At 48.6% G+C, this 27163-nt stretch overlaps 1 protein-coding gene across 9 annotated transcripts in view; it reads right to left on the reverse strand.

Moving 5' to 3' along the window:
* SBNO2 (strawberry notch homolog 2) overlaps nucleotides 1-25812 on the reverse strand; it is a 126996-nt gene extending 101184 nt beyond the window's left edge. For 2 of the 9 annotated variants that reach the window (XM_077842130.1, XM_077842125.1), the window contains exons 1-3: nucleotides 6907-6923; nucleotides 2344-2494; nucleotides 1010-1036 (exon numbers count right to left, since the gene is read on the reverse strand). The gene's annotated coding sequence lies outside the window, so the exon portion shown is untranslated. Of the gene's footprint in view, nucleotides 1-1009; nucleotides 1037-2343; nucleotides 2495-4648; nucleotides 5003-6906; nucleotides 7001-21224; nucleotides 21305-25466 lie in introns of those variants that run through there. The other 7 variants (XM_077842131.1, XM_077842128.1, XM_077842132.1 and 4 more) reach the window with 5 other exon arrangements.
* Between the last annotated feature and the right edge of the window lie 1351 nt (nucleotides 25813-27163).

Genomic DNA, 27163 nt, shown 5'->3' on the forward strand with positions numbered 1-27163 from the left:
GATGTGCTTTGAGATTCACAGGTGAAATGCACTATAGAAAGGCAATAATAAATATTCATATATGGAAATCTAAAAAAGCTTACTTTTGAGTCTTGCTGTTGATGTACGCCCCGAGAGGTTATTCCCCGAATTCCCCAAGAAAAAGGCAAGAAACTTTCTATTCTGTCCCATAAACTTAATAAACTGAGCACCCTAGTAAGATTAAGCAGTCCCATGCTTCAGCTGCTTTACTGACAACATACACTGGAGAGGAACTTTCGTTAAGCCAAATGTGGATATATTTTACGTTAAATCTTTCATTTCAAGACAGCACAATACAACTTTATTGCTGCTGAGTTATCTGTAATTCTGACCTCATTTGCCATTCATTCAGCTTGCAGAATGACATTAGGACACTGTTTCATGCTTCCCCAGACCCCAGTTCCATCAGCAGAACTGTCAGAGCACCAATTCACAGTTCAGAGTTTCATATTTCTTCCCCACAAAGGACTCGCTGTAAAGCACAGTCTCTCCCTTCACTCACAGGCTGCCTTGACTTTAATGGCTCGACTTGAAATTCAAACATTTTGTTTACATCAATGGAATATTGCTTAAACTAGGACCCAAATACAGTCTTAGGACGGATTACTTCAAGTGAAGCACATTATAGGGAGGGAAGAGGCAGAATCCATCTGTCAGAGCCCTTTTAACTGGTAGAAGAGATAAAATGACGTATTTCTATTTCCAGGTAGAAAAGTCATACACAAGAAAATGCCTCCCTCCCCCAACTCTGCCAAGAAACTCAGAACATTTCTGTGGAAACCTACAAACCACCACATATACACTTGGCTGTGCTCTGAAATTTCAAAGGCACAAAAGGTTGTACAACCCCTACGAGAGAGCACAAAGAGAGGCTCAGGCAACATGGGTGACTAAGAGCCGCAGTACGTTCAACCGAGTATCTGACACATCGGGACAATATCACCACTGGTAAAAATGCATAGTGTCTTTAACTTCAAGGGAGTCGTACCTGCTCAGACTAGCTGTGTACTCCAACCTGCAAGACAACATGTGAGAAGATCATAAATAATCCTAATACCTGGCATTGACATACGTGTACAGCATGATATACATGTACCCGGCATGACTGGGGCACCTGGGCAGTACTTCCATCAAAAGGACTAAGTGCTTTACAAACATGAATTAAACCACAAAACATATCTGTGAAGTAGGCATATATTATACCATTCTATTAATGGGGAAAACAGAGGCACAGAAAGGGAAAGTGGCTTGCTCAAGGTCAAACAGTAAGTCAGAGGCAGACGCAAGAGAGGAACCCAAGTCTCCAGATTCTCTGTCCTGTGCCTCAGCCACAAGACCATCTTTCCTCTGCCTCGTGCCCCAATCACTACTTAGGGAAGCCAGGGAATTAATTTAGGGTATGTCTACACTACAGCAGTACAGCAAATCGGACTGCAGGTGTGCTGCTGTAAGGCCGTAGTGTAGTTGCTTCCTACATTGATGGGAGGGATTTTTCCCTCAATGTAGGACAGGTAATCTACTTCTCTGAGAGGCAATAGCTAGACTGATGGAAGAATATTTCCATCGACCTAGCCACATCTGAACCAGGGGTTAGGTTGATCTAACTATGGTACTTTGAGGTGTAAAATTTTTCATAGTCCTGAGTGACAGAGCTACGTCAACAGAAGTTCTAGGTGTATGCCAGGCCTCAGAAGGAGTGCATGGCGTCTGTCTAGCCCAAAAGATCCTGGCCCTATGGGCAACACTACCAGAGAAGTTATGAATGCTCTGATTGACCACATCACCACTCCCACTGGAAAAAGCTGTGCAAAGACATCAAAGCATGCCTCCTTACTGGTCATAAATACATAAACATATCACTTTAAGCTCATTTCAGGCTGGTTCAACATGTATTTTGCTATGTCAGTCTTTTTCACAGTAATATGTTTACAGTTCTAGATCATGTTACCAAAAAGACTGGAAAGATTTTAAATTTAAAAAAATGTTTCAAAGAAGAATATAAACCTCTCTTAATTAAGCCTAGAAGGCTTTCCTGACAGATTCAGACTCTGGCGATTAAAATCACAGCTCAGTTTTCACTGACTACACAGTTAGCTCTTTATTACAGTGCTACTGTTAAAAAAAATTAAAGTTGTGTCAGCATTTCCATTATAAACCATTTCAGGGGTCTAACTTAGCCGTTTAAAAGACTACTCCATGCTACTCCAGGCTGAAACTTGCTGTACAAGGTCCCTGCATGGGAATGATTTTAAAAGCATACAATGTGCCTAAAAAAAATATTTTCTGTCCATTTATATGTTAATGTAAAGAAAAGAATCTTACTGAAACAAGAGGAAAGTAGCTCCAATTTTTAAAGCACGTGTCCACTCAGGTGGTAATGCTCTATATCGCCATACAAGGCACTGGTTCCTGCTGTCTCCTACCTCAGTCAACAGGGGCTGGGGGCGTGGGGGTGTCCACAAGATGATGCAGCCTGTGAGAGAGGGAATGTCTCAATGCTCAGCAGTGACCCAAAGGGAGTCCTCTCCTACTCAAGAGTGGGGAGCATAAAGCATGGGAAAAGATGGAGGACTCTATGGCTTTGACAGGAGGTTAAGGACCCCTAGGGGTAGGAAGGGCAAGTTAGTATGTGAAAGAAAAAATTTTATGGCAGCTCAGCAGGTTCTTTCAGAGCATTTTTAAAGGGACAGTGTCAAATCGAGACCTAGTTACTTTAAAAAAAAAAAAGAACTAGAAGTAGTGTCAGGTGCTATTCTGGCTCCAGAGTTGTCCTGCCTATTTCTGTGGGTTCACAATAATATTTCCCTATTTTTATAAAAATCATTTTCCTATCACTGTTTGATGTGAGAAAGCCCACATAAAACATGATACCAGGTACAGGCAAGTGCTGTCAAGGTAAGCAAATCGGGGAAGATATTTTTTCTTTCTAATCATTAGTCACCTCAGGTATAACAAAAAAAAAAAATCCAGGCAGAGTGTTATTGTCAATGGCTATTAGCCAGCATGGGCAGGGGTGGTGTCCCTAGCCTCTGTTTGCCAGAAGCTGGGAATGGGTGAAGGGAAGGATCACTTGATGATTACCTGTTCTGTTTATTCCCTCTGGGGTACCTGGCACTGGCCGCAGTTGGAAGACAGGACACTGGGTTAGACAGACCCTTGATCTGACCCAGCCTGGCTGTTCTTATGTTCTACACTGATGATAATACCAAGCAGCTATAGCTCTGCCAGACCTATATTATTCAAATATTAGGAAACTAGAATGCAACTATTAAACTTTGGTGCTCTAGAATAATGCTAATTTTGCCAAGTATCAAGATACCTGAAGATTTTAGACTCTTGCTTCGAAGGGTTAAAAAAGTTCAGACAATTAAAGCGAACGTATGTTTCCTTTAAATGGTATATAAAAAAAGTGCAAGGTTTCAGCAATACAGGTTTCATAGGGGTTTAACCACCAGGCTGTATAGCTGGAAAGTATCATTATCTGGATGGGAAAACTGATGAATAAAAGCTAAGTGATTTGCCAGGCATCCCACGAAGAGCAAGAGAAGGGGATGGGAAAAGGTCTCCTGACTTGACTTCCTATCCATCAGACTTTGTTGGAAAACTATTTCTTTATGGGACCAATGGACACACACTGTACTCATGGTGATATTACAACCTACTTTTCCATCAAGTACAATACAGCCATCTTCCGTCAACAAGAGCCTGTTTCGGCAACCCCTGCACGCCCACTTGACAAAACCAACCCAGCTACGCAAGAGGGATCTGGAATCCCTCCTGTCTCAAACGCTTTCAACAGAACTGTTAACTTACAAATTCCAACTGTAGGGCTACATTCTCCCTCAGGTTAGGCCTGTGCCACCCTCTCTGCCACACCCCACCCCAAAGACAATAGGATTGCACAGATACAACAAAGGGCATGTTTTTGCCTGCAGAATTTACAACTGGTGATGATGCACAAGCCAAAGAGAACCCAAGGAAACTTTCAGATCCCTTGGTGAGTTTGCAGGGCTAGAATTTAGAAAAGCCATCTATTTTTATTGTAAATTGAGAACATTTGCTTTGGAATCACAATAAAAGTAGAACCTAACTCCATTTTTTTTTTTTTTTTTTTTTTTACAGTCTCTTGTCATAGCAGAACCCCGCTTTAAGCACTGCACTGATATTTAACAACATTAAGATCCAAGTATATAGATGACCACTAGCAGCAGTAGAGTTAAGAGTCTGTCACAGCATAAACTCCATTTTTCAGGGGCTATGAATTGGGCAATTAAGATCAGCACCATTGTGGGCAAGAACTTGACATTCAGGGTCTCAGTGCAGGGCAGATTTCTGCTACTTTTAAATCAGAAGTGAGACACTCATTGGTTTCTGTCGCTTCAGCCTGTTCCCTGTGCAAAGAGTTTCCTTTTGGGAATTAAGTTTTACGTGGGATTAGAAAAGCCTGGTCCTTGCTTTAGACTAGGAATTAACATTAGATTTTTTTTTTCATATGCATAGTAAACTTTACTTATTTTTAAAAATACATTTTCATGTAGAAAAATCCAGGGTGCTGTGAAGTAATTACATGGTAAAGGCTGGTGGGTCTAGACATCAAATAGGGACAGATTCTGATACCCCTACTCACACCAAATAATCCACAAATAATCACGTTAGTCCTTCGGTCTACTTGTAGAGTAACATGACACTCAGCCTCAGAAAGGGTGGAAGAATCTGGTCCATAATACACCTAAAAAGGGAGTGTATTCATAAGTTCAGGAGCTACTTTACTTCCATAAGAGATTTCCTTCTTGTTCTTCAATAATATCTAAAAATAACCAGGCAAAATGTAATAGAGAGGCATATTAGCATGTGGAATAGTCTCCTACGGAATTGATGGAAGTCTTGCTATGCAAGTCATTTAACAGTTAACGGAAAGGCCCCTAGAGAATGTACTGTCAGGAACAAGACTACACTGTCAGTTGCAACAGACAGGTAGATAAGGCAATAATTCTTTTCCATCACTAACATTGAAGTAAAAAGCCACAATGTAATTAGAGAGCCTATCTTTCCCCACAACAAAAGGGCCAGACTTTTAAGAAAATAAATGTTTTTTATTTAGCTGTATAACAGAAGCAGCCCTATCAGGATTGGGCAAAGGAAGGGTCCATTGTATTTGGTGCTGTACACACAAATTGAGGGTTAATCTGGACAAACTACCTGTCCCCAAATACTACCAGGGGACTCAGAACACCAGGTGTTACACCTTAATACAATAACCAAGGTCCTTCAAAGGCTGGGTGCTACCAACAGAGCTCCTCCCTTCCTGTCCCAAATTATCATGTGGTATTATTTTACACTCTTTAAGAGTTCTCCCACTGCACCCCAGAAGTGATTGCATTTTAATGATGAGCAAGGTGATTCTTGTAAATGGGTTTCGGATAAAAGGGATTATGTATAGGTAGGATTATCTTATACAATACCTGGGGATGGTTCAGACTAAATATCAATCCAGATTATCCACCCTAACTCTAAGCATCATGACTAGAATGGGTAAACCAAACGTTCGGCCCAAGTAGGTAGTTGCATTGCTTGGACTGTGCTTCAGGAAATGACTCAAACTGCTACACCTTCAGGGCTGTTAAAACTCTGACTAATAAAGATAACTTGAGGAGGAATAGCCTCCTTGGAGGAACTGAGAAAACCTGAAGCACTATCCCCTCCCTTCCAGAAAAGAGAAGGAAATGAGGTGACGGACAGGGAAGGAGGTGCAGGACACAACTCTCCCGCCAAGAACTGACCATGGGGAGAGGAATAGCAGAGCTCCCCAGAGACCCTGACCTGAGGGGGGAGAAGAGGAGAAACCTGGCCATAACTTAGCTCCCCTGACCCCCTCCCCGGGGAGGGAAGAGAGGAGGAAGCAAAGAGCCCTCCCCCAACATGTTCCCCAGAAACGCTGAGAGACCCTGACCTGAAAGAAGGGGGAGTAGAAGCAGAGAGACATACCCCGTCCCCGTGGCTCCCCAGGAACCTGACCCAGGGGAGGGAAGCAGAGACCTGCCCCTCCATGGAGACCCTGTCTTGTGGGAGAAGGGCAGCAAAGGGTCCTGCCCCCAACAGCTCCCCAGAGACCCGGACCCGGGGGGAGGGGAAGCAAAAGGCTCCCCCCCCCCACAACTCCCCAGAGACCCGGACCCGGAGGGAGGGGAAGCAAAGAGCTCCCCCCCACACAACTCCCCAGAGACCCGGACCCGGGGGGAGGGGAAGCAAAGGGCTCCCCCCCCACCACAACTCCCCAGAGACCCGGACCCGGGGGGAGGGGAAGCAAAGGGCTCCCCCCCCCACAACTCCCCAGAGACCCGGACCCGGGGGGAGGGGAAACAAAGAGCTCCCCCCCCACCACAACTCCCCAGAGACCCGGACCCGGGGGGAGGGGAAGCAAAGGGCTCCCCCCCCCACAACTCCCCAGAGACCCGGACCCGGGGGGAGGGGAAGCAAAGGGCTCCCCCCCCCCACAACTCCCCAGAGACCCGGACCCGGGGGGAGGGGAAGCAAAGGGCTCCCCCCCCCCACAACTCCCCAGAGACCCGGACCCGGGGGGAGGGGAAGCAAAGGGCTCCCCCCCCCCACACAACTCCCCAGAGACCCGGACCCGGGGGGAGGGGAAGCAAAGGGCTCCCCCCCCACCACAACTCCCCAGAGACCCGGACCCGGGGGGAGGGGAAGCAAATGGCTCCCCCCCCCCCACAACTCCCCAGAGACCCGGACCCAGGGGGAGGGGAAGCAAAGGGCTCCCCCCCCCCCACAACTCCCCAGAGACCCGGACCCGTGGGCTCTCCAGTCCCAGCCCGGCGGATCTCTCCGCACGTAGGGGTCCCGGGGGAGGGGGTAGCGAGCGGCCCTCACCTGGTCCCCGGGGGCTTCGGGGTTCAGACTCCCTCCCAGAGGCGGCTCCTCACTTCCGGGTTCGCCGCCGCCATCTTGGGGGCGTTTTGCGTACACGAACTTCCGGCCCGCCAGACCGGAAGCGGGAGGCGGGGCGGGACCCGGGGCAACGGGAGTGGGCGGGGGAGACAGAGAGAGCAGCGCCGCCACCGCCTCTACCCACCTCCCCCCGCCCCTCCTGCCCCCTCCCACCACCCGCTACTTACCCCGCTACCTACTGCCCCCCACCCCGCCCCCTACCCCCTCGCTACCCACCGCCCCCCACCTCCCCTCGCTACCTCCCCCCGCCCCTCCTGCCCCCTCGCTACCTACCCACCCCGCCACCTACTGCCCCCTACCCCCTCGGTACCCACCGCCCCCCACCTCCCACCACCCGCTACTTACCCCGCTACCTACTGCCCCCCACCCCGCCCCCTACCCCCTCGCTACCCACCGCCCCCCACCTCCCCTCGCTACCTCCCCCCGCCCCTCCTGCCCCCTCGCTACCTACTGCCCCCCACCACCCCCCTCCTGCCCCCTCGCTACCCACCCCTACCCCGCCACCTACCCCCACCCCCGCCCCCACCCCTCCTGCCCCTTCGCTACCTACTGCCCCCGCCTGTCCCCCTCCCCGCCCCCCCGCTACCTACTGCCCCCACCACCCCCCGCTACCTACTGCCTCCACCCCGCCCCTACCCACCACCCCCTTCCTGCCCCCTCGCTACCTACCGTCCCCCACCTCCCCTCGCTACCTACCCCCGCTCCCTACCCTGCTACCTACTGCCTCCCGCCCCACCCCTCCTGCCCCCCACTACCTACTGCCCCCACCCCACCCCTCCTGCCCCCTGCTGCCTACCACCCCCTGCTGCCCCCCGCTATCTACTGCCCCCCCACCCCGCTTCCTGCCGCCACCTTCTGCTGCTCCCCATCCCCCCACTATCTACTGTCCCCCCACCCTGCCTCCTGCTGACCCCTACTGACCCCCCACCCCCTCCTGCCTCAGCTGCCTCTCCGCTACCTACTGTGCCCCCACCCGCCTCCTGCCGCTGCCCCCTTCCCCTACCACCACCTCCTGACCCCACCCCTGCTACCTACTGCCCCCACCCCACCTCCTGCCCCTACTGACCCCCCACTACCTACCACCACCTCCTGACCCCACCCCCACTACCTACTGCCCCCCACCCCGCCTCCTGCTTCCACCCTCTTCCCCACCCCTGCTACCTACCACCACCTTCTGACCCCACCCCGCCTCCTGCCGCTGCTCCCCCGCTACCTATCACCACCACCAACTCCTGTATCCTGCCACCTACTGCCTCCCTGCCCTTACTGCCACCCTGCTACCTACCCCCACCCCTACCGCCTGTCCCCACCTCCGCTCCCTGCCTCTATAACCTACCACCACCCCAACCCCCACCCCTTGCTATCTACCACCACTGCCTGCTGCACCCTGCTGCCACCCCCTGCCCCTACTGCCCCCAGTACCTACCACCACCTCCTGCTGCCACCCACTGCCCCCGCTACCTACCACCACCCTTGCCCTCTGCTGCTTACTGCCACCCCTTGCCCCCACCCCACCTCCTGCTGCCATCCCCAAGCCCCTGCCCCTACTGCCACCCCCTGCACTGTCCTTCCTGCTGCGGTGCCACGAGTGTCAGCTGTGGTATTTGGGGCTGACATTGCAGATTGCTACCCGGGCTGTAGGAATAGTGGGAGAACATCTCTTGCTCTTTTCTCCCTGACACTGTGGTGTGGGTAAGAACAAAGGAGTTGAGACAGGACTGCTGGGTAAGGGTTCTATTCCTAGCTCTGACACCTCAGGCACTTCGCTTGTCTTGGGTGCATCTACACAGCCAGCTGCAGAGCCTTGGTTCAGGGACTTGCACTGCGGCGCCACAGAGCTGTGGAGACATTCGAGTTTGGGCTCTGAAGCTAGGGAGCCAGGAGGACTTCAGGGCCCAAGCTCCAGCAAGCCAAATGGCTGCACTGCAATTTCTGTGCCGTCACGTGAGCCCTAGTCTGTTGACTGGGCTGTGAGACTCAGTGCTGCGGACTGCCACTCGCTGTGCGGATGCACCCAGCGTCCGTCAGTTTTCCAACTCGCAAAAAGGAGCTGGCAATAACCTACTTCGCAGAGGAGCAGGGTAAGACTGGAAAGGGCTAGATAAGCACTGTTGGAACTGGACCGGATTTCCAGGAACGTCACAGCAGCAGAGCTACGGTTGCTTCGGACCCACCCAGACCCGGTGTTCTCATTCTGTGAATTGACAACAGAAATGCTGAATCATTGAACAGAAGTGAAAGAAACTCTCTGTTCTGGAAACGAACCCAGCTACCTTTCCAATGGTCTCTTTTTGGTTTACTTCCTGTCCCTTGTGTTGGATCTTTGCCACTTTTAATTCCCTGGACACCTAGACAAAAATAAACCCTGATGGGCTCATGCAAAAAGTGCATTCCACAGGGGGCTATTTTTATGTTGGCATTAACTGTTCTAATCCAAGCACAACAATGCAGATATCCCACTTTTGCTCCATCTCCTCAGATAGAAACTACCAACAGCCCAGAAGCACTGCCATCCACTTTGCCTTTACCATATCAACGTCCAGTGTGACAGGCTAGTGAGAAGAACGGCTGCGAGCATGAATAAAACAGGAGGGTTCCCAGACAGTGTAAAATAAGGAGCCTCTGTTTGTTGTGGGGTCAGGGGTTGGTTTACTTGCTGTTGTGGGGAATGAAAATGCTTTCATGCCTGGCAGTGCCAACACGTGCTGGTTGCCACGTTCATGCTACTTTTGTCTGATGTGGAAAGCCCTCCTTTCCCCTCTGCTCGTAGCCTGTTCTTGCCCAGTGTTCACCAGCCACAGCCAGTAAAAAACCCAATACAGGAGAGGGGGTGTGAGGCTATGAGGACACCGAGCATGGGTGGAGCCTCCCCAAAGAGCCCCACGTAGCTCCGCCCATGTTCTGCCCCAAGGCCCCCTCTTGCTGCTAGTTGCCCCAGCCCAGGCAGGCTGCCTCCTCTTCCGTGAAGCCTGCTGGGTGGAGTTGACTCAAGGGCGGCTATCTTATTGCTGGGACTTGGGGTGGCTGGAGGCTCTTGGGTGGCCCAGGGCTGGGGGGGAGGGGCTACTGGAAAGGGGGGGCCTCAGGCAGAAGGGCCGGGCCAGGGGCTAGTCTCGCCATGCCCATGTTTCACCCACCATAGAGAGGGCCTAAGTAGACGGGCTCATCCTTTGGCAGTGTTTCCCTGTGGAACTCACCCATGAGTGTGTCTTGCAGGTCCCCCTCTGTGTCCAATACAGGATTTGAGTCTGTTTCGGAGCCACCTAAGGAGCTTGGCTCTTTAGTTCAAGTGGTAGCAGGTCATGCTTTTAGCTCTGGAGGGCCTCAGTAATAGCCATCACACCTACTAACAGGGATAGCCGATCACTGAACCCCACAATTGTGAAACCCCAACATCAGCAGCTAAAATGGGGCCCAGCTTGCTAGAGCCTGGGGTCACAGACTTACAGGTCCCCTCCCCAAAGTCATAACAATGATTGAAGGGATTCTATATACAGCTTTAGGATTTTCTGGACCATGGCCCTATCAGCTCATATGTTAAGCAGCTGGGACACCAGGAATTCCTCCAAACAGGTTCAAGGACTCTAAAAACTATACCGGAAGCCCTACTGAAATTCTCAAACCCACACATGGGAGATGCTAAAACAGGAGGGGTACTGAACAGGATCAGTTTAAGTGGGAACCCCAGCAGGAATAACATCCCCATTGTAGAGTTCTGCTCAGCCACCACCAAATACCATCTAAGAGCCACTCTATCGCCATCAAAAGAAATTAACTTCAAAGGAGGTAAAGAGAACAAAAGGATTTTTTATCATAACAGCCTTTGAGGAAGCCAGCCTGCCTCCCACTCATCATCCTGCCTGGGAGTCCTGAGTGTGCATTTAATTAAACATGCTCAGTTGTCTATATGTGCAATTTCCTTGACATCTGTTTCCATTCCATATCTTTGGGGGTTATGCGCCCAGATTTTGTCGAGCTGGATTTTATCCAGAGTTAAGAACAACAAAACATAACGGAACCTTTCAACTTCCTTGCCTCTCCCGCACTACATCAGCCTCTACCTCCTCCATACAGCCCTTGTTTTAACTCCAAGCCCATTCTCCCACCAGTCCAGGGAAGTGTGTGGGAGCCTATAAGCTATGCTCCCTCACCAGCCACTGCTGAGTGACACAAACCTCTCTCTCCTATTCCGGAAGCAGAGCATGCCACCTGCAGAGCATTCACCATTCCTGCCTGCCCAGATTGAGAGACAGGGCCAGAGGGATCAATTCACCTGCAGCAGCACAGCCAGGTCAGCAACTGTGCAATCTTCCCCCACACACCATCCCTTGCCAGTATGCCCCCACCCCTGTCTTGATATGACCACCCCCAAGAATGGTCAGCTTTTCAGTGCTAGTTAAAGTGTACGGCAGATAATAGCTGGCTAGACTCCTACGTAATGTAGCCAGTTGTTGCAGAATTCGCTGCCCTGACACTGTCCCATTGCAGCTCTCCACACTGGGGAAGTTATTCTGGCTACACTGCTTGTGACAAGACACATGAGTCTAGATCCCCACTGGGAAAAGGCTTTGAAACTGACCAGTTCACATTTTAATTGGATGTTGAAAAACAGTAAGTGAAACACTCAGAAGCTGAGCATGAAGTTGCAAAATGGTCCTTGCACTCCCAACCTACCTCTCCGCCTTCTGCCGCTGGGATCAGTTTAGGAATTGGACTTTACACTCCTCCCTTTCAACTATCAGTGTCAAGAGAAGATTCATTTACCTATCTCTTTCTAATAATGTCTAGTATGATTCACTTATTTTTCACCAACAGCTGTTGTGAGCAAAGAGCAAGAAGTAATCCAGATGGTGACTTTCCCTTTCTGTTTCTATGTGTATTTATGAAAGGCTCAGTAGGTTGGTATCTTCAGGGCACTTTCACTTTCAGACCCAGGCACAGAGCTTGTTGTGTTAGGGATTCTAACGCTGATGGTGAACGTTTATAGCCAATAACTTAGTTCATTTGTGTGTGATTTCAACAAAACAATTTCAAGGCAGCTACTGGCTTTGTAAAATCTTTTCTTTCCAGGACTAAACATGGGGGTGTTGACTGTTAAACCATATCCCTTTAATGTGTGATTCTTTTCTGGTCCTTATGCCACACCCAGTGCTAGTGCTGGGATATATGAGCACCTTGGAAATGTGTTACAGTATGTGCGTCCTTGCTAGACTGCAGATCTCTCCCCACTGGTAGCTAGGACAGGCAGTGAATACGCTGCCTGCTTCTGCTTTAAGAATGCCATCTGTGTCCCTTGGGAATGATTGCTGGAGTCTGTTTCAAGATGTATTTTTAAGAGTTTAAAGAGTCCCAGAGCTCTTTTGTTTAATGTAATATAGAGATTAATAAATACATATACTGGAAGCACAAATATTAGAGACTGCTCTGCAATTAAACGGTCTCCTCCCATAATTGACAATCCCTAGGCAGCCAGTCTGCTGTGACTACGACTTATGACGTTCAACATAATCACCTCACTGTTACCTTGGGTTTTCCCCAGCTGTTTGCTGTATTGGTCTGATGTCTCATCTTATACCTGATTGCGAGGCCCTTTGGGCAGAGGCCATCCTTTATTATGTGTGTATGTGCTGCACCTCGTGCTGATCCCCGAGGCCTGATCCCTGGTTGTGGCCTCTAGGTGTTACTGCCGTGCGAATAATAATGAATAAGAAACTGCAGTGGTTAAAGAGTTAGACTGAAAGGTAAAATCCGTGCAGTCTCCGCCATGAGGAGTGGAAGAATCTGGGACCCCTCCTCCCACAGTCCCCCCCTTCACCTGCACAGGAGATCTGATGTACTTGTTTCATGCATCTACACATTTGCAGCCATCCATCACAAGAAGAAAACTCAAGCCCAGGCCACCTCACCAGCCTCTCCTCTGTTGCTGGGAGGATCAGAGATATGTTCCGGATCCCGGCAGCTGTGAGGAACTCCACATTCCATTGAATAGTCATTTCATCTGCATTGAAAGGCGGATCGCTAGATGTTCATCCTCTCCCTTGTGGGGAGGGCGCACGTTACAGCCTCCCCCCGCCTTCTCCCCTGACTCCCACCCCTTTCTCACTGTACCCACCCTTTAACCTATGGTTGCATTGGCATAGCTCCACTAAAAAGTCTCTCAGGAATTCAGGCCCCCCAGCTGGTTCGCTTCCCCAGAACTGAACACCTAGCCAAGTTCTTGGGCACTGACTTCCTTTCTCTACAGCCCTAGCCCCTTTGTGCTTCCTTGCTCATCTATGTCTCTGCAACCATCTATTTTTCCTCCTGCGATGAAGGGTGGAGGGAGTCTTCAGGCAGGGATGAAATTAAAACCTCTCCCCCAACTGTCCCTGTTAATCTGAATGGGCAGATTAGGAGGTGCTCCTTTCAGGGATGTTAATGAGCACCATTGGCTGCAGTACATCATTCCCCGAGGGTTGGACATATAAATCAGTGAGTGGGTTAGGACAGAAAGGCACTGGAGTCCAGAAGGTGTTTCAGCCTCACCTTTTCAGAGATCAATATGAGACCAATAAGGAGGGTAAATTATTGTTCATCTGTCTACTGTGGGATTTTTACCCTTTCCTTTCTCTGTAGCATCTGTCAGAGACAGGCTATTGGACTAGATGGACCTGGGGTCTGATCCTGTCTGACAACTCCTACATGCTAGAATTCACTGCTCAGTGGCATTTTGGTTTTGCTTTCAAGAGATCTGCTGTATTTTCTGTTTTATTCTGTGCCTAGGTCTGCTCCCACTGGGGTAATGGGAGTGGGGAGCAGCCAGGGAAAACTCCCTTTCTCTTTGGCTCAAGAGAAGGTACCCTGTGCCTCAGGCAAAGATCAGTTCTCGAGATGGGCTATTTCATGAAAACTCAAAATCTCTGGACTGTGAAATGGCCTGACAGGAAACTGTGATCCTAGGAAATCTGAGGAAAACTCCTGAGGAAGGCAATTATCCTCTCTGCATGACTTCGCAGCTCTTTGGCAGATCTATAGAGAGAGGCTCAGAGAAACGAACCAACAGGAGGAGCACTGGAGTGAAATGGAGGCATAGCTGATTTACAATGATTATTGGGAAACACTTCCTTACCGGAAGAGCCCTTGGATGGTGATGAAATCTTCCACATGGGCGTGATGGAAGGAGCTCCATTGCTTGCAACACCTGAAACTAGACTGGGGCCAAGCACTGGGGAATGTGCTGTAAGGGACCATCATGTGCTGGCCAAGAAGAAATGGGCTCAGATGGGATCAAAGAGTATCTTCCAGCTCTAATTCCTCTGCTTGTGTTATGCAGAGGGGAGGGAAACCTGTGAAATAGACAAAGGCCTCTTGCATGGGGGTAGGCTTAACATGTGATTGGCTTCAGCAGCACCTTCAGGGGTCATGGCCGCTATCAGGGAGGTAAGGATACTTGTCCTGTGTAGTCCCGATCCTGCAGTCCTTACTCCAGTGAATCGTTCGCTTGCAAGGTCAGGCCCTTAGACCTGCTGTGTCAGGGTGAAGCCGGACCTCTGTCACACAAAGCCAGTTCCTGTTTTTTCCATAGCCTGGAAATCCCCTGATTTTCCATCTGGGTGAGGAGCAGTAGGCCCAGCTGGCTTTGCCCCGCCCCTACCCTCCTCCTGGCTTTGAGAATGAGGCATCTGCAGAGAGATAGCAAGGGGTGGCCCCAATGCAGACCTGCAGTTAAGCTGGGTTCTTGTTTCAGGAAGGTGGGTAAGGAGAATCCTGCTCAGAGGGATCCACAGAGACTTGGCTGCTTTCTCAGATTGCACTGCACTGTGTGAGAGAGACTTCAGCTGCTCTTCGATACCTGGGCTGGGGGAGGGAGATCTCCCCCTGCGCAGTGTGAGATGCGGGAAGGTAACGCCAAACCGGTCCAGCAAGTTCCTCTCCAGCCATGTATAATAAAAGCTGTGTAAAGCTTTCATCAAAGGGTTTCAAAAGCTAGTGGGAGAACTCCATCTGCGGCCATCCCCCAGCAGAGGTACTTTCAAGGAGATTGGTCACTGTCCATTTCACAGACGGTGGAAAAGAGACCATCACTTCTTAGACCACGAGAGACTGCGGGATCCTACCCTGGGCTAACCATCCCCTACTGGAAATGGCTTTGCTGCTGTTCTGTGATATGCATTGCCAATAAAACAAATGGAGGGGGAATGGACAGCGCATGGCATGGGGACAGTTCACTGGTTTCTTTCCCTGCCCAAGTCATCGGTGACTGAACATTGTTCCCATTGGATGGCTGTTTGGTGCCTTGTGTGACATGAGTTTGCTGGGTCTCATTCCAGTTCCCAGGCGTCCAACTCAGTCACTGGCCCCCTTGTTGGTGGCCAACAGGGACTAAAGGGCTGATCAAAAGCCCACTGAAGTAGTGGATCCCGCCCAATGGCACCAGGGTGAGGGATGGTGTACGGGAGACTCCAATGCTGTCCTGACATTGCTCTTTGGATAACTGGAGGCCTCCACTCTCCATGGCTTTAAGGCAGCTCCGTTCACTTCTGGGATTTCCAGCAGTCTGTGCTGGACATTTTCCTGTAAGTGTGTACCATGCACCACTTGGGAAAATCCCGTAGCAAGAATACCAGCAATCGGGACAGCTGCATCACAGGCTCCACGGAGAGCGTGACACCCCACTATCTGCTGTGGGGAGGGACAGATGGGATGGCCTGGCATGGTTTCCCTGCGGGTGGGAGGAAGACTTGTTTTCCTGCCAGCTTGCAGAGGGGAAAAGACAGGGAATAGAATGCAGCTGATGCAACCCAGATAGAAGCACTATGGAACTGCAGCCAGAGCCACTGGAGAGCTACCCCAATCCTGCCTCCCTGCTCAGGTTTCTTTGCTGTGGATTGTTTTCAATTCCTGCTTCTGGGAACCCACCCCTTTTTTTGGGGAGGGGAATCACGGCACACACCTGAATTGGGGTGATCGCTTTCCAACTCTTTAGAACTGGCGCCAAATCAGGAGAAAATCACACATGGCTTTTTATCGTCACAAGGACGTCCTGTAGGCAGCAGCCGGGAAGCTCTGTGAAAGTGGGAGCTGTGGGCAGTTCAGCGGGTGACTCTGTTCATAACGATGGCCCTCTGCATTCTCTGTCAGCTAAGGATCTCCAGATCTATCCAGACAGTCATTAATCCTCACATCCTCCCTGCCTCAGGCATCCTTACTCCAGCATTCACAGATCAGGAAACTGAGGAACAGAGAGGGGAACCATCTTGGCTTTAATCATGTGGCAAATCAGCAACAGGCCTGGGAGTAGAACCCAGGAGTCCTGGCGCTCTTCTTCTAACCCCTTGACACACTGCCTCCTTTCCCAAGGGTACTGCTTTGGGTAAGACTTGGGCCTCGCCTACACTACAAAATTAGTTCAACCCAGATACATCACTGTAGGGTGTGAAAAATTCACCCTCCCGAGCATGTAGTTAAACCAAGCTAAGTTCCTGTGTAGACAGCGCTAGTTTCATAGAAGAATTTTTCCGTCAACTAGCTACTACCTCTTAGGGAGGTGGATTACCTATGCTGACAGGAGGGATTCTCCCACTGGCGTAGATCGCATCTACACTGCAGCTGTGCCACTGTAGCTTTTCAGTGTAGACAAACCCTGAGCTAGCGGTTCCATTAAAAACCTCAAGACACAGGGGTTTAGCTCTGGCCCCTTTCCTTCCTGAATTAACAGCAATACCTCTGTGAAGCTGGGACTCTGCCTGGAAGTTGCCAGCCAAGCAGACAGCCTGGGTCCATCTCCCATCACTGCAGGCCTCCTTTTGCAGCTGATTCTTTACCGCAGCACGATCTTGTGCTGGAGGTGACACTCATTGACGACATTTGCCCATATTTTGGCTGCTGTGCGCGCGCACTGAGGCTGGGATGTACAATGTCTAACTGCAGGCCCAGGGACATATTTCACTAACGGCTGCAATCAGCCGTCCCCTCAGCTGATAAAGAAAAAAACCTGGTCTGACGAGAGACCGTGGCACAAAAGTGTGTGGCAGGCTTGTCTATTACCATAATCTGGACTGAAATTCGTCCGTGTAGTTTGTAAGGCCATATGGCCTTATTCCTGCTCTAGGAATATTTTGGGGGCAGTTCTATGGCCTGTGTTACGTCAGACTTAGATGATCACAATGGTCTATTCTGGCCTTAGAATCTATGGTCAGCTCCAGGTGACTGCCCCTTAAATGGCAGTTGGGTGACTTCTGCCTCTCATGCTGACTTTTAACCTAGACCCAGAGATGACCTGACCATACCACAAGATTTTTGGCTTGTCAGTATGAGACATACATACTTAGGGCCTGGCGTTCAAAAGCAGGGAGCCTCCACGACTCCGCTTGCAGTCACTGGGAGCGCTTGCTGCTGGCACCTTCTGAAAACTAGCCTAGGGAATCTCAGGCTGGGCACCCAAAAAGCCAGGCCCTCAAATCAGTAGCCACTTCTGAAAATGTTGGCCATGTGGGCCCACCAGCATGGTGCCCTGTTCGTGTGCCTGCACTGCCACCTACTGGAAGAATAGGAGGACTTGTGGCACCTTAGAGACTAACCAATTTATTTGAGCATAAGCTTTCGTGAGCTACAGCTCACTTCATCGGATGCATAAAGTGGAAAATGCAGGGAGCAGGGCTCCAGGCTAACAGCAGAGAAGGGGAATGGTTGCTGTTCACCTGTCCTTCCTCAGTCGCAAGGGGACAGTGGGAAATTCTTGACATAACATGTGCTGGAGGAGATGAAATTGCTACGGGGGATTGCAGAGCCCACTGAGTAAATATGCTGGGGATCGGGTGGGCAAAGCAGCTGCAGAGCAAGCGATTTAAATTAATCGGTTTCAGAGTAGCCGCCGTGTTAGTCTCTATCAGCAAAAAGAAAGAGGAGGACTTGTGGCACCTTAGAGATGAACCAATTTATTTGATGAAGTGGGTTTTAGCTCACAAAAGCTTATGCCCAAATAAATTTGTTAGTCTCTAACGTGCCACAAGTCCTCCTCGTTCTTTAAATTAATAGGGTTACTGAAACGCACCTCCTCAATGAAATCCCTGATCAAGGTGCGGGAGATAGAGGGGAAACAAACTTCCAGTCTCCCCACAGTGATACCTGCCAGGAATGTAAGGACTGCCACGGTAAGGCATTTCATTGTCTATAACACACTCTACAAAAAAACTCTGGGCTAGATCCTCAGCAGGTGTAAATCAGCATGGCTCCACTGAAGGCATTGGCACAACATCGACATACACCAGCCGAGGATCTAGCCCTATGTCATCTGAAGCTACAAATCAGCTGCCGAACCTCAGCAACACACCGCCACATGACTTGCTTACATCCAGTCTCTGGCACATCCTTGGTCCCATAAGATTCTGAACTCCTCAGTTTCTTATCAACTTCAGGGGGAGTTGCGGACACTCAGCACCTCACAGGACTGGGTCCACAAAGTACCTGTACTGGGTTGTAAAGTGTTTTCCCACCACTATAGTGCTTTAGGGATAACAGTAACTACAGGTGGTAATATCCGGGTCTGCTAGCCAGCCTCTGCCAGTAGCCAGCGTTGGATGCTTCAGCAGACAGAAGAACCTAGCCTCAGGCTGAGAGACTGGCCTAGTACTCAGAAGAGCTGGATTCAGGTTCTGGCTCTTCCACAGACTCTTTGTGTGACCTTGGGCAAGTCACATAATCTCTCTGACTTAGATCCACAGAGGTATTTAGGCTCAGTGGAAGTTGGGAGCCTAAATACCTTTTGTGGGTCTGGGCCTCAATTCCCCAGATGTAAGATTATAGTCCTCCCTTTTGTCTTTTGAGATTGCAAACTCTCTCGGGGAGGGACTGTCTCTCACTGTGAGTCTATACAGAGCCTAGCACAATGGGGCCCTGATCTCAGATGGATCCTCTGGTGCTATCATAATGCAAACAGTTATAGGTACAAAGGTATTATTAGCCCTATTTCACATGTAGGGAAACTGAGGTGCAAAGAGGGGAAGTGACATGCTGAAGGACACACAGTGAGTCAACAAAGAGAACCCAAGTCTCCTGACTCCCAGCCATGACCTTGATCCACTCCACAGTTGTGAGATAAGGGGGAGGAATTTCTTCCTGAACCCTGCTAGCAACCGCATTACACCATGAAGCATGAGGATTTAGGAACACTTGCAACTTTGAATCCTCACCCATGTCAAGGCAGATGCTGTTCTTGATAATCTAAGCATCCGATTCTTTTTGGAATCTTAGTAAGATACTTTTCTTAATGTACTGCAACAGATTCCTCTCCTTCATCAGATCTCCAGATTAGTAAGTAATTAGCACGTAACTGCATAGGGACCTTATCACTATTTTTGAGATCATTCATGCAGCTGTTTGAACTCATCCTGCTCAGCGCTCGCTTCCTCCCCGACATAACATGGGTAGTAGTGTCACTCCCCCCGGGAGGAGCCTTTTGAACACTGTAATGTCTGCCCAACTAACCCCTAAGGCTCACAACACTCAGGGCATGCTCTGAAATGCTTCAGGCAACGAAATTATTAGATTGGCTTAAAAATCGTGAGGTTTTTTTTAATTACATTTGGGGTACATTTTATTTACTTCTGGTTTTATAACCTTTACAAGCTTTTCTCTGCCAGCACAAAGGCTAGAAACCTACTTTTTTTTTTAATGAAAGCTGAGATTCTCATGTAGCCACATGACTCCCAGAGCTGGGACTTTAAGATCAATATCAAATAATCTGAGGCTCATGATAAAATAATGAAACTTGGCAAGGCTGTATTACCCTATGTATCTATCTAGCTACCCATATCCATCCACCCATCCCTATGCATATCCTTCTAGCTATCTAATCTGAGCGCATAGATCCCTTAAAAAAGTAAATACAAGCCAATCTTGCTTATATGATCCAAAGCAAACCCAGCGTGAAATCTACATGGGATTTTAGAATTGGCTCTTAAAAGCCTAAAATAGTCTTTTACTCAGTCAAATGAAACTATTGTGCATGTCAAACTAGGGAAGATTTCAACATTTTTTTCTTGCGTTTTGTAAACCACTGACCAGAAGCAAATGATAGCATCTGGAAAGAATGTGGAATAAGCAACACATCCTTAGAAAAACACATAAGCTACATTCATCCCTGGTGTAACTCCACTAAGGAGTTACACTATGGAAGAATTTGCCCCTGATGATATTTATTCTATACCCCTCTTTGAACGAATGTTCTTCCTAGGTGCAAATCCCCTCATTAAAATATAAGCAGAAGGGGCTAGATTCGTAAAGATTGATTTCTCTGGGAGTCAGGCACGCAGATGCTTTTGTAAACCCCACTAAGTGCCCAACTGCATCTTTAAGTGCATAAATACCTTTAAAAATCTGGCCCTATATCTCTTAGGTGTTTATGAAAATGTTACCCCTATTCTAATGCTGTTAGCTGTCAGCAATATGGAACATAAGAACGACCATACTGGGTCAGATCAAAGGTCCATCTAGCCCTGTCGTCCAACAGTGGCCAATGCCAGGTGTCCCAGAGGGAATGAACCAAGTGATCCATCCCCTGTTGCTCATTCCCAGCTTCTGGCTTGGGACACCATCCAACTCCCATACAAACACTCTCTCTTCCTAAGCTTGACTTTACCAGCACCCAAATTCATGGGATATTGTCCACTTAGGCTCCAGTTCACCGAAGCACTTAAGCAGATGCATAAGTCCTACTGACTTCAATGCTTATCTTTAAGCACACGCCCAAGTGCTTTGCTTAAACCAGGCCTCAGCCAGCATCCAAAAGAACGGGCCACTCTTCATTTAGCTTAGGGAGATTGGAAGGGGGTAGTGTTTTACAAAAACCCAGTAGGGACAGAAATGTTTTCAGAATCTTTTGCTTAAATTTAAATCCCTCTTTTTGTTACTGAAACCTTCCGCCTAGTGTTGTGAATTCAAATACACTACCACCTGGCTACTACAGGAGAACCAGGATAGATATGTGTCTGTAACTGACTAGGAATCCACCAAGAGGCTAGTACAGAAGGGGTGGGGGAAATGTGAAACTGACTAGGAACAGAAAATTGAACTGAACTGTACTCTTTAGTTGCCAAGCTGAGTGCAGTGAGAGAAACTGGGCAAGTTATTTTACCTCCCTATGCCTCAGTTTCACTATCTGCACAATGGGGAAGAATGATAGTGACCTCCTTTGTATAGTGCTTAGAGATCAATGGATGAAAAGTGCTAGTTAAGAGCTAGGTATTAATACTATTACTTACAGTTGCGTCCAGGGTGTGCCAGGCACTTTCTAAGCACTCCAGAAGGGATGGCTCCACTCCTGCATTAAGGATCTCACAATCTAAGGACAAACAGACAGGGGTTAGGGGGAAAGGGAACAACAATAGGCAATTTATATACGTCAACATGACTGGCTGAAGTGTGTCTTTAATAGGGCTTAAATGTGATTGAGGTGGAGCCCTGTGGGAGATGTCAGAAAGGTCAGACCATGCATGGGGAGCGGTATGGAAGAAATATTTTAAAAAATTATGGAACTAACCTGGCATTTGCTGCCATCCCACTGATCGCTCTGTTTGTATGCTCTATCCATTCCCCCACGCTGTGTCTGTTTTGTATATTGATTATCATTTATTATTTGTATTATCATAGTGCCTAGGAGCCTTGGCCATGGGCTAGGATCTCTTGTGCTGGGCCTGTACAAACACTGAACAAGAAGATTTAGATTGTAAATACTTTGTGGCAGGGACTATCTATTATTCTGTGTTTGTCCAGCACCTAATGCATTGGGGTCCTGATCTTGGTTGACCCCCTCGGCACATCATAAACATGATTAACGATACGATGAGTTGGAGATTGCAAGAGAGGCTGACAAATGGGTGAGGAGGCTGGGAACGTTACACAAATAATAAACAAATGGCATCCAGAATGAAAAGTAAATATGATTCTTTAAAATGTCTGTATAAATAAGCTCAGGTGTTATTAGTAACACGGCTAATAACTGAGTTTGTCTCAACAGAATCCCTTTCACCTACAATGATGGCAGGTTGTCAATTACAATGGAAAGAAGAAAAGCCACACATTTGAAGATCCTGCTGAATAAGAGACTTTCTTAGTGAAGCAGCACTCAGAGGGACTAAAATATATCAGAATAATGGTAGCTGGAAATAATCTTAAAGCAAAATCCATGTATCTTCTAAATGATATAACTTCAAATCCATGTCTCGAGATGGTAAATTAATATCATTTCAGATTCTGTCTGCATTTCGCAGCTGTTAGATGTGTGAAATGTAGTTTTGTAGTCATTGTTCAGACCGGACTCCAAAAACATCGATCCATACTGACCCAAATGGAAATCACTAAGGAGATCCCAATGACATCTGAGCTGATGCCCCTGTATTAAAAGCAGCTAATCAATATCAAAGAGATAGGCAATCCCTTGGAATTTCCCAAGGCAGCCTTCAGATGATAGTAGCTTTTGATCACTGCTGATAGGGGCTGGAGTTGAAGTAGTGACTTAAGAGGCGAAGTGCTCTGTAGCCTAGTATCAGCATCCTTGAGCCATCCTATCCCCCAACACCAGTCTCTTCTGATTGCTAAATAACTTCCATCACTTGGCATCAGTCTCTGAGCCAGGGTTAATCCAGATGTTCATTGTTGTGGACATCAGGATAAAGATAAAGAAGTAAGTGCTTTGTTTTCCTTTCACAGGGCTTTTGTCTTACATTATTGCCATTCCCAGCCACGGCCCAGGCCCCCCCCGTGTGATAGGAGCCGTTCAGGCACAGAGCAAAAAGGTGGTCCTTTCCCTGCAGAGCTTACAGTCAAAGGTCTTGATAAAGTAGTGGCACTCTAAGCAATCCTCTTGCTCCTGGCCCATCATCCCAGCCCAACAATGATACTGAGGGCTCTTAAGATCACCCAATTCCAGCAGCTGGCGGCTTTAAGAAAAACCCCCAAACAGTGTGATTCATGGTAAAAATCATGCAAGTTGGCTGGCCCTTTGTGCTGCCCCATGACCCTCAAACTTTCCTAACAAAACTAGCCTACCCCCCAGAGCCAGCAGAGGTAACACTATGTGTTGGGATCATTACAGCTCTCCCATGCTGAGAAGGGTCTGGCCAGGACAGTATGAAGACAGGAGACCTCCATGGATTAAAGAAAGTGCTGTAGGAAGTGGTATGGGGGGATGCAACCTGGGACGCTCTTCCTGCTGTCTGTGCTGAATCAATGCTACTGTACAGGGCTAGGAGGCGCTTGGTTTTGAATGAAATGTAAAACCAAGGTCCCAAGCATGTGAAGGTAATCAAGATCACCAGAAGCTTTTAGGAACTGTAGGATTATGATTCATGAGCTCTCGTCTCCCAGGGTAGTTTCCAACTTGGGTAACTAACTTCTGCTGATCTATATCCTTCCCCATTTGCATTTAAAATCAGATACAGAATTCTTCTTCACTTCACTTCCTGTTGTGTAGCATAGTATGCTGTCCACAAGCTGCTGCCTTCTACCGCAAAGGTGGCTGCATTTCAGATGCTGAAGAAGCATTCCTTGCATGCATGCAATCTGTGCAGGGCATTGTGTCGAAGGTGTTGCGCTATTGTCATTATTATTATTTTTATATTTTAATTATTTACCATCCAAGATTATCCTGAAGGGGGAGTGGAGCCAGTTAGACGCTGTGAAAAGACAGTGCCCTGAGCAAAATACGAGGCTGAGCGAGCTAGAACTGAAGCAGCCACATCAGGAGTATTTGGCAGAGAGTAGAGACAGCAGAGTCCAGGAAACGGGTGAAGGTGTGAAGTGAAGCAGGGAGAGACGGGAAAGAGGGATCAAGCTGGTGAAAAGCAGAAAGAAGAGGACAGGCCAGGAATTAGAAAGGAGAGGAGGGAAAGTGTATCCTGCTTGAGTGAGCCGCTGTAACCAGATCCCCTGCATGCATTGCTGAGGTTTTACACAGGTTAAATTTAGTACCAAACGTACAGCTCAGCAGAACAGGTTCCTGGGGAAGATACAGTTGGACTCGAAGGAGTTTGCATCATGCTTAAAACAGGCAGTGCCAAGCCGCTAACCATTCCTAACAGGGGTGGGGTTGGTGGAGCAGCCTTCTCACCTGCTTTTCCCTTATAGGGTGTTGGAAGAGCTGGACCCCACACCCTGGAGGGAAGCTTGGGCTGAGGACCAACTAGTACAATGCCTCAAGAAGGAAGGGAAGGGAAGTGGGCCAGGCAATACACCAACGCTGAGAAGTACCAACTGGTGCTGACCAAGGAAACTGCCACATCGGGACACACTAATGGTCCCTCTAGCTGGGACTCCTGTGGCTGATGCCAACTGCTCCTGAGCAGAGACATCCAACATCTGCCAGAAGAGGGTATTTTTGTGTGTAATACTGACAATGGCCACCGGCAAAGTAAAGAGAGGGGCAGGGGCGCCTTGGGGTGGGCAGAGTTAGGATGGTTTTGGCTGTTCGAGTGGGGAGGAGGGAGGTCAGATTCCTCTTCACCAGGGAGGGTGTTAAAGAGGGGATGGCAAAGGAAAAGGATTAGAGGGGTTCGTCAGTGTGAAAAAGAGTATGCGGAGGGTCATTCAACTTTTTCCTTCTCTCACCCTGACTCTGTACTTGCCTGGTCAGATGTTCTTACTTGAGTGCCTGGTAGCGAGAGGATGTACTGATAAACTCAATGGAGGCTGGGGTGCTGGTCACATTATGAAAGCTGGGGTCTGGGTTAAATCTGCCCTGCCTGAAGATGATCTTCCTCCACCCTCCTGCTGCCTGTATAAAACCCTCACCTCAGCATGCCTGTCCCTCACCCAGGAGCACTGGAGGAGCTCATCCTGCTCCTGAGCAGCCAGCAAGCGATGTTGTCTGAGCAACACAAGGCACCTTTCCACCCCAGATGACTCAGTACCAGCGCTCTTGCCCTCCCCACCTTTTCATAACTCATGAAGCCAGAATGCCTGGCTCTCCCTCTTGGCAGGGCATAGACCCATCTACAGCCAGGGCAGAGCAGTCAGAAGAGCAGCGGTCCCTAGGTTGTCCATGGAGGGGTTCCGGTCTACAGCACCAGGCTAGTATTTTAATTACATGTGCATATGTAAATCAGGCACATGATAAAGGACAAAAATCCCAGCAGCACAATGCATTTTATTGGCTGAATCCTAAGGGCTTGATTTCCCTGTCATGCCAATGTAATTCTACTGACTTCAGTGGAGTTACTCCGAACCTACAGCAGTGTGAGAGCCAAATCAGGCCTTTAGTTCTTACTTAAACAAAGCTCTCCCTGAGCCGAATGACACAAGGCTTTCTGCCCTGGCCTGAGAGTACCAGCGCTGACTGTGCTACTGAAAGACTTGCTGGCTGGCCGACCATCCTATTTACACACTGTACCTTGATGTCATCACATTGGTCCCAAAGACATTTTAGGATGTTTCTAGGACAACGTTTTAAAAAGAAAGTGCCTTACAAGTGTGTTCCATTCTGCACCTATGTTCATATGCATAATTACCACAACAGCTTATGGGGTGTCTCAGATGGTGTGAGAGCCTTCTCCTCTGCAGATCTCACCAACAGTGGCCAGATTGTTTGGAGGAACAGATGAGTTCAATTTTAGTCAGCCAGCAGGAAAAAGGGAGGAAATATAGAGAGACAACCTCCGTAAGGTTGGCTGGAGCAACTCCGTGGAGGGTTTTAAAAACAAGTAAGGCACTAGGTGCTGCAGTGATCCCAGTGGAGTTGGCTTGAGTTTGGGGATGATGGAATTATTGTTTTTGGTGCGTCCAAGAAGGAAAGATGTAGCATCCTGCATAGCCTGGGGAGCTAGGACTCAGGGAGACCACAGAGGATGGAGTCACAGGAGAGCAATCAGGATAAGAAGAGAACAATGTTCATCTATAGCATGGAGGCAATGCTCATCCCAGCAAGAAGGGCTATATCTTCAGTATTGCAATCCCAAGTGTTCAAAAATCATCAGCTAGGCCTGAAAAATAGAGATTTTTTTAAAATTAACAATTGTGGGGTTCTTGTTATTTTTCTTCTGGTGTTGTAGCCTTCAGAGGTCATGTTGTTAGATTTTTTATGGCTACAAACTTACTTTTAAAAAATGAAAACTGAGATTCTCATGTAATCACAGGACTCCAGGAGCAGGGGCTTTGAGAAAAGCACCCAAATGCCAAGAGTTGGTAACTCTGTATCTTGTTCTGTGCAGATGCTACATTTCATGCTGGGACCTGTTGTCCCCTCTGTGTCAAAGATGAGGTTGGCTTCTGACACAGTCTTTATTTAATGGGGATTAAGGTGTGCCTTCCAGGCTCCTGCCAAATCACCTACATGGATGCACATATCCAAGTGCCTTACGCAGTCCACAGGAATGCCCTTAGACAGGCTATCTATTCTATGAAGGTTCTCATACCACCTTCATCACCACAGTACCTGAGCACTTTTCAGTCATTCATTAAGTGGTATGACTAATATCTGACGTGCGAGTTGTTCTTGCTGTTTTCTCATGGAGACAACTGTGTGTGCAATCCAGGGTTTTGATATTTTTTTTTAACATACACACTGCTCTGGGTTTATATTAAAGAAGGCAGGTTGGAAAAGTGCACTTTGCCCTTGGAACAGAAGGTGGTGATGTTTGAGATGATTATTAATTCCTGGTGGAGTTTGTTCCACAATCTGGTCTTGGATTGGGCCCGGAGAAAGCTCTGTCTCCTGCACAGACGTCCTTTACCCTCATTGTGGAAAGTTCCATTGTGCCACAGGAGCGGAGATGTTACCACGGTTTCCATTCCAGAGCTTTAGGCCCTTTTAGCTGCCCTGTGTCCAGACCATGGACCGTCTTGAAGCTCACCCTATATTCTATAAGAAGCCAGCATAGAAAGCAGAGAACAAGTCTGATGTGCTTGCAGTACCCCATGTTGATCAGATGTGCTGCAGTGTTTTGCACTAACCAGCAGTTCCTAAGGGCGGATGGCTTCATGCCAAACGTGGCATTGCTATAGTCCAGACGGAAGTAGGTGGGATACCAAAGGCCTGGTCATCGTCCACCAGGCTGGGACAGAGCCTCCTGGCCAACTGAAGATGGCAGAAAGCGTTATGTGTGGATGCTGCTATGCGAGAGGTCAGCGGGGAATCCAGCAGCGCACCTAGCCCAGGTGCTGAGTTCCCAACTGAGGTGGTGCATCTTCAGAGGCCGCAAATGCTTCC

The sequence above is a fragment of the Eretmochelys imbricata genome, chromosome 25 (genome assembly GCF_965152235.1).
Source record: "Eretmochelys imbricata isolate rEreImb1 chromosome 25, rEreImb1.hap1, whole genome shotgun sequence".
NCBI lineage: Eukaryota > Metazoa > Chordata > Testudines > Cheloniidae > Eretmochelys > Eretmochelys imbricata.